Here is an 18,058-nt window from a genome sequence, read left to right on the forward strand (position 1 = left end):
GTGGAATTCAAATCATTTGCCTTATGGCATTTTAGCGTCAGTGTTATGCATGTGTGTTTCACCATTAAGATTTATAATAACTTATCCATCGAACATGGAGTAATGTCATAATTTGAACAACTCATTGCTTTCATTTGACCAGAGCAAAATAACAATTATTAAGCTCTTTATTATAAATTCTAAGGGCTAGATAGAATGCCAACGACGAACATAATAACACTTTATTTTTGTTCCAGACGTGCATTCCTATCATATTCCTTGTCAGTCACTGAGGCCATTCTATTCTTGTATTGCGTTGTTTTGTATGACACTTCATACCAACCAATATGTTACAGATACCCAAGAATTTCATTGTGTGACCAAACTAGGAATACATTCATAACATGTATATCATTTATATACACCTGAGCTAGACTTTCTAGTCTTTTATTTCTTTCTGCCAAAATATATTTTGTAGTTTCTCTTTTAGTTTTCCTCATTCTTAGAAAACACTTCACCTTCAATAACTTCTAAGTCCATTGGTCAAATACCAATAACCTTGAGGTTCTTAGTTTGAAGTTGATCATCATATGACAAGTGTTCCAGATTTCACTATTAGTAACTTTTTAATATGATGAACAATATCACTCATAATTTTATCCATCATATCATGACGACTTTCTGAGACCATGTCTGTACATGCTAGGCTCGTAAAGTTTAACCTTAGTATTCGCATGTGCAAATCTGGCTTGCACCCGTTGTATGCACACGTAGAATCTATAACACCCGATCATCACGAGATGCTTCGAAACGACGAGTCTTAGCAACGGTGCATACTAAGGACGATCAATTCATGGATATGCGAATATCGTTAGTGCCCCAATAGTTGGAGGATTGGGACGCCTAGCGTCTTCAACTTTCATATATTCCCATAAAACTTATGAGTTTATGTAGTCTCACCAAATTATATTCTATCACCTTGCAACAAGGTCTTAGATATCACATATATCTCATGCCTCGCTTATTTCTGAAAACAAAATTTTCAGCTCCTTACTTTTCAAACAGATTTGAACTTCAAGTTTCACGGAGACAAGATGATTCTAGGTACTGATTGAAACTATTGTTCTTTGAATCAGCAATGTGAGGTTTACTAAAAGTTCGCAATATGACTTAATCATATCTTGATTCTTTAACAATACGGTACCAGTCCGTAAATTTTCTTGTCAGACTTAACAGTATATCTATCTCAATTACAAGACTAGCGCATGGTAGAAAACGGATGCCAATACTACAAAATTAATTCAAAATACTACTCAGACTATGTTCATGATAATTAGTTCATGTTTTAATCTAATTACTAATGAACTCCCACTTAATACAACATCCCTCATAGTTGTTAAGTGGTACTCGATCCAAATCCACTACACCAAAACCGATCATCACGTGAGATGATGTAGCTTCAATGGTGAACATCAACATGTTGATCATATCATCCATATGACTCGTGTTCAACCTTTCGGTTTCCGTTGTCCCGAGGCCATGTCTGTACATGCTAGGCTCGTCAAGCAAACCCAAGTATTCCGCGTGTGCAAACATGGCTTACACCCGTTGTATGTGAACGTAGAGTCTATCACATATGATCATCACGAGATGCTTCGAACCGACGAACTGTAGCAACGGTGCATACGAGGGGAGAACACTTTATTATCTTGATATTAATGTGAGGGATCATCTTATAATGCTACCATCACGATCTAAGCAAAATAAGATGCATAAAGGATTAACATCACATGCAATTCATATGTGATATGATATGGCCCTTTAGTCTTTGCGCCTTTGATCTTCATCTCCAAAGCACGGGCATGATCTCCATCATTGTCGGTGTAGCGTCAAGGTCCATGGCGCCGTCTTCATGGTTGTTCACCTCATGTAGTGACAAGGGACTAACTTATCAATGCCTACGGGTTGTAGACTAGGGTTTTAGTCGGAAGTAGAGGGCAAGTAGATCTCGAAGGTTTCAGCCGAAAAGTGCTCGACGATATGAAAACTAGGGTTTGTGAGACAATGAATCGATGCTTTCTTTGTCCCTCGACTCCCCCTTATATAGGAGGTGGAGCCGAGGGTTTCGTAATACACAAGTTACAGAGTCCGGGAAGGTTTCCAACTCATCCCGCAAGATTACAAGTATTATTTCCTAGTACAACTCTAGCTTTCCTTAATAGCAACTTGGGCTTCCGATTCTTCTTATCCTTCAGGTTGTGGGCCTTCAGTAAACCCCGGGTACCATCTTTGGCAGGCCCATTGGGGATGCCTATGTCAGTAGCCCCCGAGATTTTGCTTGAATCGCAGAGTCAGAGAAAATCTCCAACTTTATATTTATTCAATAGCTCTGAACTTTACCACATATCTTTGGATACGAAATTATATATTGTACAGGGATAATGGTAGTTAGGGCTAGTTCATCTGACGGATCAGGTACTAGTTAACTGCTCTAGTGGCTATCCGCAAAAACCTACTTCAAGATCACGTCCTTGGACATGATCTCGGGATACTGGTGTAAACTTCGACAGGTGCCGCTTAAGGTCTTACCATTCTGTCGAGTCCCAGTCATATTTTACCGGGTACCTAACGCGTCCATTAGGATTTTTCTTCGTATCTGTTGATACGGAAAAAAGTAGCAAACCGACGTCAGAGACGGCGCCACGCCCCTCAGAACGGATCTGGGGTCTTACCTTCGCAAATTTTTGCGGCATTCAGAGATTGATCGCAACTTTGGCGCTCTGAGAATATATTGTCGAGTGCTTTTTTGGCTGTTGGAATAGCACATTTTATTGAGTCAACGGATGACTAATATTGCTCTCCCGATGGGAGTATATGTAGAGTTATTTATATAACTCAAAATATGCTCACTTTTTCTTCTTCTTTCTCTCTTTTTCATAATTTCAACGGGCACGCGAACAGCGTTCCCGATGGGAGTAGCCCCTGAGGCTACAGCCAAGGACTTGTGCTTGGGTGTAGGCTCAACGCCTTACGTTGCTATATTTTCCTTCTTTCTCGGAGTTTTCATATTTATCGGGTGCGCGAACAGCGCTCCCGATGGGAGTAGCCCCCGAGGCTATGAGCAAATGCTTGTATTTGATCATAGGCTCTCGACATTTCTATTTTGTTATTCTCGAGTTTTTCATTGTTCCAAAGTAGCCCCCGAGCATTTGATCAAAAACTTGTATTTGACCAAAGGCTCTCGAAATAATCAACAATCTTCTGCTGTCGCCATTCTTATGAAGCTGCTTAGCCGAATTTTTCTCTTGCCACGGTGATATCATTGCTGACGATAGCCATGACCGCTGTATCGGGAAAACGCGAGAACTGCTCGCTCTCTGCCTTGCGGGCCCAAATTTCTCTTCAAATTGACACGTCGTGCAAGTGGGGGACACACGTCCTCCACTTTTCCTGGCGCACGTACTGTAGCTCCTGTTCTTTCTCTTCTGAATGAAATTACTTTTTTACCCCTTGTCCACGTGTACACCATCTATCCCGCAATCTCTTCATCCAACGGTGCGTCGATTCACCGCACCTCTATTTAAGGTCATCGTCTTCCTCCATCAATACTTTCGCTCGCACCGCACCTCTATTCTTCCTCTGCAAAATCCTCCACTGCTCCCATTGCCTCTTGCGCTCAACCACGCTCGCACCTTTCTCCTCCACGCTCATTGATGGCACCACGCGCGCGTCTGACCAGGCATAGCACTCCCGAATCCAAGATGGCCGCCGAAGATCTGGAGTGGGAGAGATCCAAGATCTCCAACCAGGACATGAACCTTCTGAAGAAGCTTGGGTTCATCAAGAAGGAGAACGCGCTGCGCTTCCCCAAGGAGGAAAGCGCTATCCCTCGCCTCCAATCAAGTATCGGGTCAGTTTTGTTGACCATCTCATCCGCGGTCTTTCTCCCCCTATCCACGAGTTTCTTCGAGGTCTCCTTTTTGTCTATGGGCTTCAGCTGCATCAGCTGACGCCCAATTCCATCCTTCACGTGTCGATTTTTATCACACTGTGTGAATGCTTCCTTGGAGTCCAACTTAATTGGGCTCTGTGGAAATGCATTTTCTGTCTCCGCCGTAATGGCTCCCACAACGTCGCATATAACATCGGCGGCGTTGTTATCTGTGTTCGTTCTGACGTCGAGTATTTCGACGTCAAGTTCCCCGACTCCGTCCAAGGGTGGCGCAAGAGATGGCTCTATGTGCACGAAGAAAGCTCCGACTCAGCGGAGCACAACATTGCTCCTTTCGACGGAGGAGCCAAAATTCTTCGCCGCCGTTCCTGGGATGCTGAAGCCACTGAAGACGAGAAGTTGGCGACAGAGGCGCTGATGACTCGCATTCATGAGCTCCAGAACACCCGTGGCAAGGAGCTGTCGGGTATCCAGATCACAGCTTACTTCCTTAGGATTAGAGTGCAGCCTCTGCAAGCTCGCAAAATCCCCTTTGGATGTACGCTGGTGAAGAAGACGTCGACAGGCTCTCCAAAGACCTTCCTGTGAAGGATTTGGAGAAACTGATCCGAAGAATCTCGTCGCTCAGCAAGAAGGATACTATTCCATCCTCTTGCCGCATTACGCCATATAGTGGCGCCAACCCCCTTCCCGAGGTAATTTTTCCTCTTGACTACTATATTGTCTTCTCGAGTTTTTAGTATTTGTCGACTACTATCTTGCTAGCGTCTTTTGCATAACTTTTTTGTCGACACTCTTTCTTTTTCGCAGAACCACCCTGTTCTGGCTTCTCTTCCTCCTCTTCCTGAAGGTGGAGAAGTCGAAGAACGTACCGTTGTCGACGATGACAACCAGGGTACTTCTCGCCCTGAGAGTGAAGTCGCGGGTTCTCAAAAATCCGCGGCTTCCTCTGAAAAAGAAGCCGAGTTTGAGGCCACTGCCTCGACACGCTCCCTTCCTTCCGCTGTTTCTCCAAGGAACAAGAGGAAAAGGGATGAAGTCGAAGATTCCGGCACCTCCAAAGCCGGAGAAGCTGGTCCTTCTGAAAGGAAGGCAGCTTTCAATCCTTACGAGGATGCCCTTGTCAGCTCGTAAGTTTTTACTGCTCATTGTTGTTTTGCTCTCGATGTTTTTGTCTATATTGATGTAGGGATTCGTTGCATAGAAAACAAAAAATTTCCTACCGCGAACACGCAATCTAAGCCAAGATGCAATCTAGAAGACGGTAGCAACGAGGGGATTATCGAGTCTCACCCTTGAAGAGATTCCAAAGCCTACAAGATGAGGCTCTTGTTGCTGCGGTAGACGTTCACTTGCCGCTTGCAAAAGCGCGTAGAAGATCTTGATCACGGCACCACGAACGGGCAGCACCTCCGTACTCGGTCACACGTTCGGTTGTTGATGAAGACGACGTCCACCTCCCCGTTCCAGCGGGCAGCGGAAGTAGTAGCTCCTCTTGAATCCGACAGCACGACGGCGTGGTGTCGGTGGTGGTGGAGAAACCCGGCGGAGCTTCGCTAAGCGTGCGGGATGTGGTGGAGGAGAGAGGGCCGCTAGGGTTTGGGAGAGGGGGGCGCCGGCCACTAGGGGGTGCGGCCACCTTGTGGTCTTGGGGTGGCCGGCCCCCTCCCCTTGGCCCCTCATTATATAGGTGGAAGCCCCAAGTGTTGGACTACAAGTCTTCGAATAAGACCCGAACCCAAAACCTTCCATGTGATAGGGAAACCTACCCAAGGTGAAAATCCCACTTGGGGTGGGATTCCCCCCTTCCATGTGGGGGGGGGGGGGGTGGCCGGCCCCCTTGGTGGAGACCAAGGTGGACTCCACCCTCCTAGGGTTGGCCGGCCATGGGAGGTGGAGTCCCTCCGGGACTCCGCCTTCCTTAGTGGTTTCTTCCGGACTTTTCTAGAACCTTCTAGAACCCTCTGTAGAACCTTCCGGATCATTTTAAATCTTATAAAATGACTTCCTATATATGAATCTTATTCTCCGGACCATTCCGGGACTCCTCGTGATGTCCGGGATCTCATCCGGGACTCCGAACAAATATTCGAACTCCATTCCATATTCAAGTTCTACCATTTCAACATCCAACTTTAAGTGTGTCACCCTACGGTTCGCGAACTATGCGGACATGGTTGAGTACTCACTCCGACCAATAACCAATAGCGGGATCTGGAGATCCATAATGGCTCCCACATATTCAACGATGACTTTAGTGATCGAATGAACCATTCACATACGATACCAATTCCCTTTGTCACGCGATATTTTACTTGTCCGAGGTTTGATCATCGGTATCACTTCATACCTTGTTCAACCTCGTCTCCTGACAAGTACTCTTTACTCGTACCGTGGTATGTGGTCTCTTATGAACTTATTCATATGCTTGCAAGACATTAGACGACATTCCACCGAGAGGGCCCAGAGTATATCTATCCGTCATCGGGATGGACAAATCCCACTGTTGATCCATATGCCTCAACTCATACTTTCGGGATACTTAATCCCACCTTTATAACCACCCATTTACGCAGTGGCGTTTGGTGTAATCAAAGTACCTTTCCGGTATAAGTGATTTACATGATCTCATGGTCATAAGGACTAGGTAACTATGTATCGAAAGCTTATAGCAAATAACTTAATGACGTGATCTTATGCTACGCTTAAATGGGTGTATCCATTACATCATTCATACAATGATATAACCTTGTTATTAATAACATCCAATGTTCATGATTATGAAACTAATCATCCATTAATCAACAAGCTAGTTAAGAGGCATACTAGGGACTCTTTGTTGTTTACATATCACACATGTATCAATGTTTCGGTTAATACAATTATAGCATGGTATATAAACATTTATCATAAACATAAAGATATATAATAACCACTTTATTATTGCCTCTAGGGCATATCTCCTTCAGTCTCCCACTTGCACTAGAGTCAATAATCTAGATTACAATGTAATATACCTAACACCCATGGCATTCTGGTGTTGGTCATGTTTTGCCCTAGGGAGAGCTTTAGTCAACGGATCTGCTACATTCAGATCAGTGTGTACTTTGCAAATCTTTACTTCTCCATCTTCGATGTACTCGCGAATCGAGTGGTAACGCAGCTTGATATGCTTCAGCCTCTTGTGTGACCTTGGTTCTTGTGCATTGGCGATGGCACCCATGTTGTCACAGTAGATGACTAGTGGGTCCAATGCACTAGGAACCACACCTAGCTCTACAATGAACCTCTTCATCCATACCGCTTCTGATGAAGCCTCTGAAGCCGCTATGTACTCTGATTCTGTTGAAGACTTCACCACCGTGCACTGCTTCGAGCTTGCCCAGCTTACTACAGCACCATTCAATATAAACACGTACCCAGACTGTGACTTAGAGTCATCAGGATCAGTATTCCAACTTGCATCGGTGTAACCGCTTACAACGAGCTCTTGGTCACCTCCATAACAAAGAAACATATCCTTAGTTCTTTTCAAGTACTTCAGGATATTCTTGACCGCTGTCCAGTGTTCCATTCCTGGATCACTTTGATATCTTCTAGTCAAACTAACAGCATGTGCTATATCCGGTCTAGTACATAGCATGGCATACATGATAGATCCTACTGTCGAGGCATAGGAGATATTACTCATCCTTTCTCTTTCTTCTGCCGTAGCCGGTCCTTGAGTCTTACTCAAGACCTTGCCTGGTAACATAGGTAAGAACCCTTTCTTACTTTCGTCCATTCTAAACTTCTTTAGAATCTTGTCCAGGTATGTACTCTGTGATAGCCCTATTAGGCGTCTTGATCTATCTCTATAAATCTTGATGCCTAATATATATGATGCTTCACCAAGGTCTTTCATTGAAAAACTATTATTCAAATAACCTTTTACACTGCTTAAAAGTTCTATATCATTCCCAATCAATAATATGTCATCTACATATAATATCAGGAATGCTACAGAGTTCCCACTCACTTTCTTGTAAATACAGGCCTCTCCATGACACTGTATAAACCCGAAGTCTTTGATCACCTTATCAAAGCATCGGTTCCAACTTCTTGATGCTTGCTTCAGCCCATAGATTGAACGCTAAAGTTTGCATACTTTGTCAGCATTTTTAGGATCGACAAAACCTTTGGGTTGTACCATATACAACTCTTCCTCAATGTCTCCATTAAGGAACGCCGTTTTGACATCCATCTGCCAAATCTCATAATCGAAAAATGCAGCTATTGCTAAAAAAATCCTCACAGATTTTAGCTTCGCTACAGGCGAGAAAGTCTCATCGTAGTCAACTCCTTGAATTTGTCGGAAACCCTTTGCGACAAGTCGAGCTTTATAGACAGTAATATTACCATCAGCATCTGTTTTTATTTTGAAGATCCATTTATTCTCAACAGCCTTGCGGCTATCAGGTAAGTCTACCAAAGTCCATACTTTGTTATCATACATGGATCCCATTTCGGATTTCATGGCTTCTTGCCATTTGTTGGAATTTGGGCTCATCATCGCTTCTTCATACGTCGCAGGGTCCTCATCATTGTTGTCCACAATCATGACATTTAGACAAGGATCATACCAATCAGGAGTGGCACGTTCCCTTGTCGATCTGCGAGGTTCGATGAGTTTCCTCGTTCGAAGTTTCATGATCATTATCATTAGCTTCCTCTGTTGCTGGTGTAGGCGGTACAGGTACAACTTCCGGTACTGCGCTACTCTGATCAATGAGTATAGATTCATCAATCTCATCGAGTTCTACTTTTCTTCCAGTCACTTCTTTAGTGAGAAATTCTTTCTCAAGAAAGGTTCCGTTCTTAGCAACAAAGATTTTGCCTTCGGATCTGTGATAGAAAGTGTACCCTATAGTTTCCTTAGGGTATCCTATGAAGACGCATTTCTCCGCTTTGGGTTCTAGCTTGTCCGGTTGTAACTTCTTTACATAGGCTTCGCAACCCCAAACTTTAAGGAACGACAACTTAGGTTTTTTATTAAACCATAATTCATACGGTGTCGTTTCTACGGATTTTGATGGTGCTCTATTTAAAGTGAATGCAGCTGTCTCTAATGCATAACTCCAAAATGATAACGACAAATCAGTAAGAGACATCATAGAATGAACCATATCTAAGAGAGTTCGATTACGACGTTCAGACACACCGTTTCGTTGTGGTGTTCCCGGCGGTGTCAATTGTGAAAGTATTCCGCATTTCTTTAAATGCATGCCAAACTCATAACTCAGATATTCACCTCCGTGATCAGATCGTAGAAATTTAATCTTCTTGTTACGTTGATTTTCTACTTCACTTTGGAATTCCTTAAACTTCTCGAAAGTTTCGGATTTATGTTTCATGAAATAGATATACCCATATCTACTCAGATCATTTGTGAAGGTTAGAACATAACGATAACCACCGCGCGATGCTACGCTCATTGGTCCGCACACATCGGTATGTATGATTTCCAATAAGTCAGTAGCTCGCTCCATCATACCAGAAAATGGAGTCTTAGTCATTTTTCCCATTAGACATGCTTCGCATCTATCAAGTGACTCAAAGTCAAGTGATTCAAGTAATCCATCAGTATGGAGTTTCTTCATGCGTTTCACTCCAATATGACCAAGACGACAGTGCCACATATAAGTAGAATTATCATTCAATTTAATTCGCTTAGCATCAATGTTATGTATATGCGTATCACTACTATCAAGATCTAACAGAAATAAGCCATTCTTTTCAGGTGCTCGACCATAAAAGATATTATTCATAAAAATAGAACAACCATTATTCTCAGACTTGAATGAATAACCGTCTTGCATTAAACAAGATCCAGATATAATGTTCATGCTCAACGCGGGTACAAAATAACAATTATTTAGGCTTAAAATTAAACTAATCCCGAGGGTAGATGTAGAGGAAGTGTGCCGACAGCGATCACATCGACTTTGGATCCGTTTCCAACGCGCATCGTCACTTCATCTTTCAGTAGTCTTTGTTTATTCTTTAGTTCCTGTTTCGAGTTACAAATATGAGCAACCGAACCAGTATCAAATACCCAGGTACTAGAACGAGAACCAGTGAGATAAACATCTATAACATGTATATCAGATATACCTTCTTTCTTCTTCTTGACAAGGCTGCTCTTCAGATCAGCCAGATACTTGGAGCAATTACGCTTCCAGTGTCCCTTCTCCTTGCAGTAATAGCACTCAGCATCAGGCTTAGGGCCGTTCTTAGGTTTCATAGGAGGCGTGGCAGCTTTCTTGCCACCCTTCTTGAATTTTCCCTTAGACTTGCCCTGTTTCTTGAAACTGGTGGTCTTGTTGACCATCAACACTTGGTGCTCTTTCTTGATCTCAATCTCAGCAGCTTTTAGCATGCCAAAGAGTTCAGGTAACTCCTTGTTCATGTTCTGCATATTGTAGTTCATCACAAAGTTCTTGTAACTTGGTGGCAGTGATTGAAGGACACGATTAATCCCCAGTCTGTTAGGAATCACTATTCCCAAGTCACTGAGTTTCTTTGCATGCCCGGTCATGGCGAGCATGTGCTCACTAATGGAGCTGCCTTCTTCCATCATACAGCTGAAGAAATGTTTCGATGCTTCATAGCATTCCATGGCCGCATGAGTCTCAAATATAGATTTCAGCTCATTCATCAACTCATGAGGATCGTGGTGCTCAAAACGTTTTTGAAGATCGGATTCCAGACTGCACAGGATGGCACACTGAACTTGAGAATACCGAGTTTTCCGAGTCGCTGATGTCTACTGGAGCTTCTATTCTTGTAGACAGTGTTGGGCCTCCAAGAGCAGAGGTTTGTAGAACAGCAGCAAGTTTCCCTTAAGTGGATCACCCAAGGTTTATCGATCTCAGGGAGGAAGAGGTCAAAGATATCCCTCTCATGCAACCCTGCAACCACAAAGCAAGAAGTCTCTTGTGTCCCCAACACACCTAATAGGTGCACTAGTTCGGCGAAGAGATAGTGAAATACAGGTGGTATGAATAAGTATGAGCAGTAGTAACGGTGCCAGAAAAGTGCTTGGCTGCCCAAAAATGGCGTGTGGTTGATGGTGGTAATATTGCAGACAGTACAGATGTAGTAGAACAGTAAACAAGCAGCGATAGCAGTATTTGCGAACAAGGCCTAGGGATCATACTTTCACTAGTGGACACTCTCAACATTGATCACATAACAGAATAAATAGATAGATGCTAGACTCTACACTCTCTTGTTGGATGATGAACACCACTAACTGTGTAGGATTACACGAACCCTCAATGCCGGAGTTAACAAGCTCCACAATATTCGATATTCATGTTTAAATAACCTTAGAGTGCATGACAGATCAACATAACCAAATAGATCACATCAATACCATCATAGTAATAGTTAACTTCATAATCTACAAGAGATCACAATCATAAACTACGCCAAGTACTACATGATGCACACACTGTCCACATTACATCATGCAGGAGGAATAGAGTACTTTAATAACATCACTAGAGTAGCACACAGATGAATTGTGATACAAAACTCATATGAATCTCAATCATGTAAGGCAGCTCATGAGATCATTGTATTGAAGTACATAGGAGAGAGATTAACCACATAGCTACCGGTACAGCCCCGAGCCTCGATGGAGAACTACTCCCTCCTCATGGGAGACAGCAGCGGTGATGAAGATGGCGGTGGAGATGGCAGCGGTGTCGATGGAGAAGCCTTCCGGGGGCACTTCCCCGTCCCGGCGGCGTGCCGGAACAGAGACTCCTGTCCCCCAGATCTTGGATTCGCGATGGCGGCGGCTCTGGAAGGTTTCTCGTACCGTGGCTTTTCCGTCTCGAGGTTTTAGGTCGAGGGGGCTTAAATAGGCGAAGAGGCGGCGTCAGAGGGTCGAAGAGGCGGTGACACCATAAGGCGGCGCGTCCAGGGCCTGGGCCGCGCCGGCCTACCTCCTGGGCCCCCTGTGGGTCCACTCTGGCGACTCTCTGGTGTTCTGGATGCTTCCGGGGATTCTAAGATGCTGGGCGTTGATTTCGTCCGATTCTGAGAATATTTCCTTACTAGGATTTCTGAAACCAAAAACAGCAGAAAACAGCAATCGGCCTTCGGCATCTCGTCAATAGGTTAGTTCCGGAAAACGCATAATAATGACATAAAGTGTGCATAAAACATGTAGATATCATCAATAATGTGGCATGGAACATAAGAAATTATCGATACGTCGGAGACGTATCAGCATCCCCAAGCTTAGTTTCTGCTCGTCCCGAGCAGGTAAACGATAACAAAGATAATTTCTGGAGTGACATGCCATCATAACCTTGATCATACTATTGTAAACACATGTAATGAATGCAGCGATCAAAACAATGGTAAATGACATGAGCAAACAAATGAATCATATAGCAAAGACTTTTCATGAATAGTACTTTTAAGACAAGCATCAATAAGTCTTGCATAAGAGTTAACTCATAAAGCAATAATTCATAGTAGAGGTATTGAAGCAACACAAAGGAAGATTAAGTTTCAGCGGTTGCTTTCAACTTGTAAAATGTATATCTCATGGATAGTTATCAATGCAAAGCAATATAACAAGTGCAATATGCAAGTATGTAAGAATCAATGCATAGTTCACACAAGTGTTTGCTTCTTGAGATGGAGAGAAATAGGTGAACTGACTCAACATAAAAGTAAAAGAAAGGCCCTTCGCAGAGGGAAGCATCGATTGCTATACTTGTGCTAGAGCTTTGATTTTGAAAACATATAGAGAGCATAAAAGTAAAATTTTGAGAGGTGTTTGTTGTTGTCAACGAATGGTAGTGGGCACTCTAACCCCCTTGCCGGACAAACCTTCAAAGAGCGGCTCCCATTTTATTTTATTTTTGTGTGGCACTCCTTCCAACCTTTCTTTCACAAACCATGGCTAACCGAATCCTTCGGGTGCCTGCCAACAATCTCATACCATGAAGGAGTGCCTTTTTATTTTAGTTTTATTATGATGACACTCCTCCCCACCTTTGCTTACACAAGCCATGGCTAACCGAATCCTTCGGGTGCCGTCCAACAATCACATACCATGGAGGAGTATCTATTTTGGTTAATTAATTTGGGACTGGGAATCCCATTGCCAGCTCTTTTTGCAAAATTATTGGATAAACGGATGAAGCCACTAGTCCATTGGTGAAAGTTGCCCAACAAGATTGAAAGATAAACACCACATACTTCCTCATGAGCTATAAAACATTGACACAAATCAGAGGTAATAAATTTTGAATTGTTTAAAGGTAGCACTCAAGCAATTTACTTTGGAATGGCGGAGAAATACCATGTAGTAGGTAGGTATGGTGGACACAAATGGCATAGTGGTTGGCTCAAGGATTTTGGATGCATGAGAAGTATTCCCTCTCGATACAAGGCTTAGGCTAGCAAGGTTATTTGAAACAAACACAAGGATGAAGCGGTGCAGCAAAACTCACATAAAAGACATATTGTAAACATTATAAGACTCTACACCGTCTTCCTTGTTGTTCAAACTCAATACTAGAAATTATCTAGACCTTAGAGAGACCAAATATGCAAACCAAATTTTAGCATGCTCTATGTATTCCTTCATTAATAGGTGCAAAGTATATGATGCAAGAGCTTAAACATGAGCACAACAATTGCCAAGTATCACATTATCCAAGACATTTTACCAATTACCACATGTAGCATTTTCCGTTTCCAACCATATAACAATTAACGAAGCAGTTTCAACCTTCGCCATGAAAATTAAAAGCTAAGAACACATGTGTTCATACGAACCAGCGGAGCGTGTCTCTCTCCCACACAAGCATTTATTCAAACAAAAATAAAAAAAAAACATACAGACGCTCCAAGTAAAGTACATAAGATGTGACCGAATAAAAATATAGTTTCAAGAGAAGGAACCTGATAATTTGTCAATGAAGAAGGGGATGCCTTGGGCATCCCCAAGCTTAGATGCTTGAGTCTTCTTGAAATATGCAGGGGTGGACCACCGGGGCATCCCCAAGCTTAGACTTTTCACTCTTCTTGATCGTAGTATATCATCCTCCTCTCTTGACCCTTGAAAACTTCCTTCACACCAAACTCGAAACAAACTCATTAGAGGGTTAGTGCATAATAAAAATTCACATGTTCAGAGGTGACACAATCATTCTTAACACTTCTGGACATTGCCCAAAGCTACTGAAAGTCAATGGAATCGAAAAATCCATCAAACATATCAAAACAGGCAATGCGAAATAAAAGGCAGAATCTGTCAAAACAGAACAGTTCGTAAAGACGAATTTTATTGAGGCACCAGACTTGCTCAAATGAAAATTCTCAAATTGAATGAAAGTTGCGTAAAGGATCACTCACGTAAATTGGCATAATTTTCTGAGTTACCTACAGAGAATTTTGCCCAGATTCGTGACAGCAAAGAAATCTGTTTCTGCGCAGTAATCCAAATCTAGTATCAACCTTGCTAGCAAAGACTTTACTTGGCACAACAATTCAACAAAACTAAGATAAGAAGAGGTTGCTACAGTAGTAACAACTTCCAAGACTCAAATATAAAACAAAGTACTGTAGCAAAATAACACATGGGTTATCTCCCACGAAGTTCTTTCTTTATAGCCATTAAGATGGGCTCAACAGTTTCAATGATGCACTCGCAGGAAATAGTATTTGAAGCAAAAAGAGAGCATTAAGAGGCAAATTAAAAACACATTTAAGTTTAACCCATTTCCTATTCAAAGGAATCTTGTACACAAATGAATTCATGAAGAACAAAGTGACAAGCATAAGAGGATAAAACACGAGTAACTTCAAGATTCTCAACATAAAGAGGGGAAACTTAATATTATTAAGATGCATATAACCATATTTCCCTCTCTCATAATAACTTTCAGTAGCATCATTGATGAAATCCACAATATACCCATCACTTAAAACATTCTTATCATGGTTCATATGCATAGAAGTATCATTAATTTTGGCATAAGAAGAGTTATTCTCATTAATAGTAATTGGAGCAAGATTATTATCAAGAATTTGAACATGGTAAACAAGTTGCATATTAAAAGAATTGTTTTTGGTAATCCAATCATGACTATGACAAGTTTCATAAGGATAGTTATAACCTATATCATAGCATTCTTTATAATAATCATCAAAGATCGGAGGCACAGTGTCATCATAAGAAATAGAATAGTTATCTTTCATAGTCGGTTTATCTATGACCATACCATCATTGTTATTAGAAGGAGATGTATCAAACACATAATGATCAGTAGCAAAAGGATTTTCAAACACCTCTTCCCCAAGCTTAGAGCTTTCTATATCATTATGGGAGGAAGCATGGATAGCACTGACACTATGGCAATTATTATCATCATCATTTTCAGAATTAGTTTCCCAGAGATTTGCAATATCAAAAGTAGTGTGCTCATTCAAATCATGATCACTAATGTATGTAGAGAGCATAGGAAGATCATCGTATTCAGATTCATTACCATAATAATCATTAGGAGCAACATACTTACGGTTACCTAGCGTTATCTCATTCACGCGGGGATATGCCGTTACCTCTTTCTTTTTATTCTCCTTCTTCTTCTTCTTCTTCTTCTTCTTCTCTTCCTTCTCCTCGTTCCCTCTTTAGGAGGAAGAGGCTTGAAGGGTGGCTTGTCCGCATAACCTGATTTACTTTCAGAAACAATAGAAGAAACTTGGGAGGATCCCTCCTTTTCATTAATTAGTTGAAAACACACAGCGGTCCTATCATATTTTGGCAAGGTGTCATCTTCTAAAATATTTTGTATGTAAGTATTTGTATGGCTATTATCAATGCAATAAGAAAAACACCCATGCAGGACATCATCAATATCAAGATCACTCATATGTAACAAAGAGATTTTTCTCGACAGTTCTTCACACCCCAAAAATAAAGTAAGTTCATCATGCTGATTAGGAGTAATTTCATCATCACAATACAAATTTGCAGCACTCATTGGGTTCAAATTATTATTGGAGGAGCATTGAAAATTAAAATGACCCACTTCATGGCAAACTTCACAAATAAAAGGATAGAGGGCACAAACTTTTTTACCAAGATCATCTAGAGCCCTAAGTCACTTTCTAGTTTTTTCATTAATATGATGGATGCAATATTCATCTTTGACTTGATTAATTCCACAAGGTCTATGCATTCCACAAAAATTAACATGCTTATAGGAAATAGCATTCTTAGGAGTTTGAGCATGCTTATTGCAATCATTAACAACAATTTCATTCTTCATGCAAGCCTCTTTAAAAGGTTCATGATACTTATCAAAATTCTTTTTAGGCAATTCAAAATGAGAAGCAAAGGCTTTATAAAGATTTGCAGCAACTTGAGAGTCAAGACCATAAGTAGCACTCATATTTCGGAATTTATCAGTATTCATAAAAGCTTCAATCCATTCATAATCATAATTTATACCTGACTCTTTACCTTCATTGTTCTCCCATCCGTCAGTGTTCTCCTCAATCCGATCAAGAAGATCCCACCTAGCTTCAACCTCCTTGCTTGTGAAAGATCCCTCCAAACAGGCATCCAGATAGTCCTTGTGTTGTCCTGAAAGCCTCGCATAAAAATTGTTAACAATAACGTTACGGGGGAGCTCATGGATGGGACATTTGAGCATTAGTGACTTCAATCTCCCCCACGCTTGAGAGATACTCTCTCCATCACGAGGATAAAAGTTATAAATGTAATTCCTATCAATATGCACTTCATGAGGAGGATAAAATTTAGAGTAAAAGAGAGATGCAATTTCCTCCCAACCAAGAGAATGACTATTCTCCAACAATTTATACCAATGCGCCGCTTTACCAGAAAGCGAAACAGAGAATAGCTTCTTCCTCACTTCATCCATAGAGATACCTGCACACTTGAATAACCCGCATAATTCATGCAAAAACAGTAAATGATCTTCAGGATGGACAGTTCCATCCCCTTCATAGCGGTTATCCATAACACGTTCAATAATTTTCATGGGTATCTTGAAAGAAGTACTTGCAGTAGGTGGAGTTAAAATATCAGAAGCATCATTAGAGTTATCGCATATGGGAGATAAAGCATTATCAGAGCAAAATATTTCTTCAAAAGCTGAAGAGCAAAAAAGATTATTTTTATATAAACTAGCTTCCCCAAGCTTAGACTTATTCATAGCATTAGTAGTGATTGCGTTCATACTAATAACATTGCTACTAGCATGCAATTGAGGCTCCATAGGTTCTTTAATTTTCGCATCACACAATTCATGTCCTAACTTAGGAAATTAAGAAAACTCATAGTTGTATTCCATTATGCCTAACTAGTGTAAACAAGAAACAAAAAGTTGCAATTGCAGGATCTAAAGGAAATAGCTTCGAGCACAAACACAATGGCGCCAGAAAAGTACTGTTACCTGGAACCGGAGTATGAGTGCCTTTTACCTTTCCTCCCCGGCAACGGCGCTAGAAAAGTGCTTGATGTCTACTGGAGCTTCTATTCTTGTAGACAGTGTTGGGCCTCCAAGAGCAGAGGTTTGTAGAACAGCAGCAAGTTTCCCTTAAGTGGATCACCCAAGGTTTATCGATCTCAGGGAGGAAGAGGTCAAAGATATCCCTCTCATGCAACCCTGCAACCACAAAGCAAGAAGTCTCTTGTGTCCCCAACACACCTAATAGGTGCACTAGTTCGGCGAAGAGATAGTGAAATACAGGTGGTATGAATAAGTATGAGCAGTAGTAACGGTGCCAGAAAAGTGCTTGGCTGCCCAAGACTGGCGTGTGGTTGATGGTGGTAATATTGCAGACAGTACAGATGCAGTAGAACAGTAAACAAGCAGCGATAACAGTATTTGCGAACAAGGCCTAGGGATCATACTTTCACTAGTGGACACTCTCAACATTGATCACATAACAGAATAAATAGATAGATGCTAGACTCTACACTCTCTTGTTGGATGATGAACACCACTAACTGTGTAGGATTACACGAACCCTCAATGCCGGAGTTAACAAGCTCCACAATATTCGATATTCATGTTTAAATAA

This window comes from Lolium perenne, chromosome 4 (assembly GCF_019359855.2).
Source record: "Lolium perenne isolate Kyuss_39 chromosome 4, Kyuss_2.0, whole genome shotgun sequence".
Classification (NCBI taxonomy): Eukaryota; Viridiplantae; Streptophyta; class Magnoliopsida; order Poales; family Poaceae; genus Lolium; species Lolium perenne.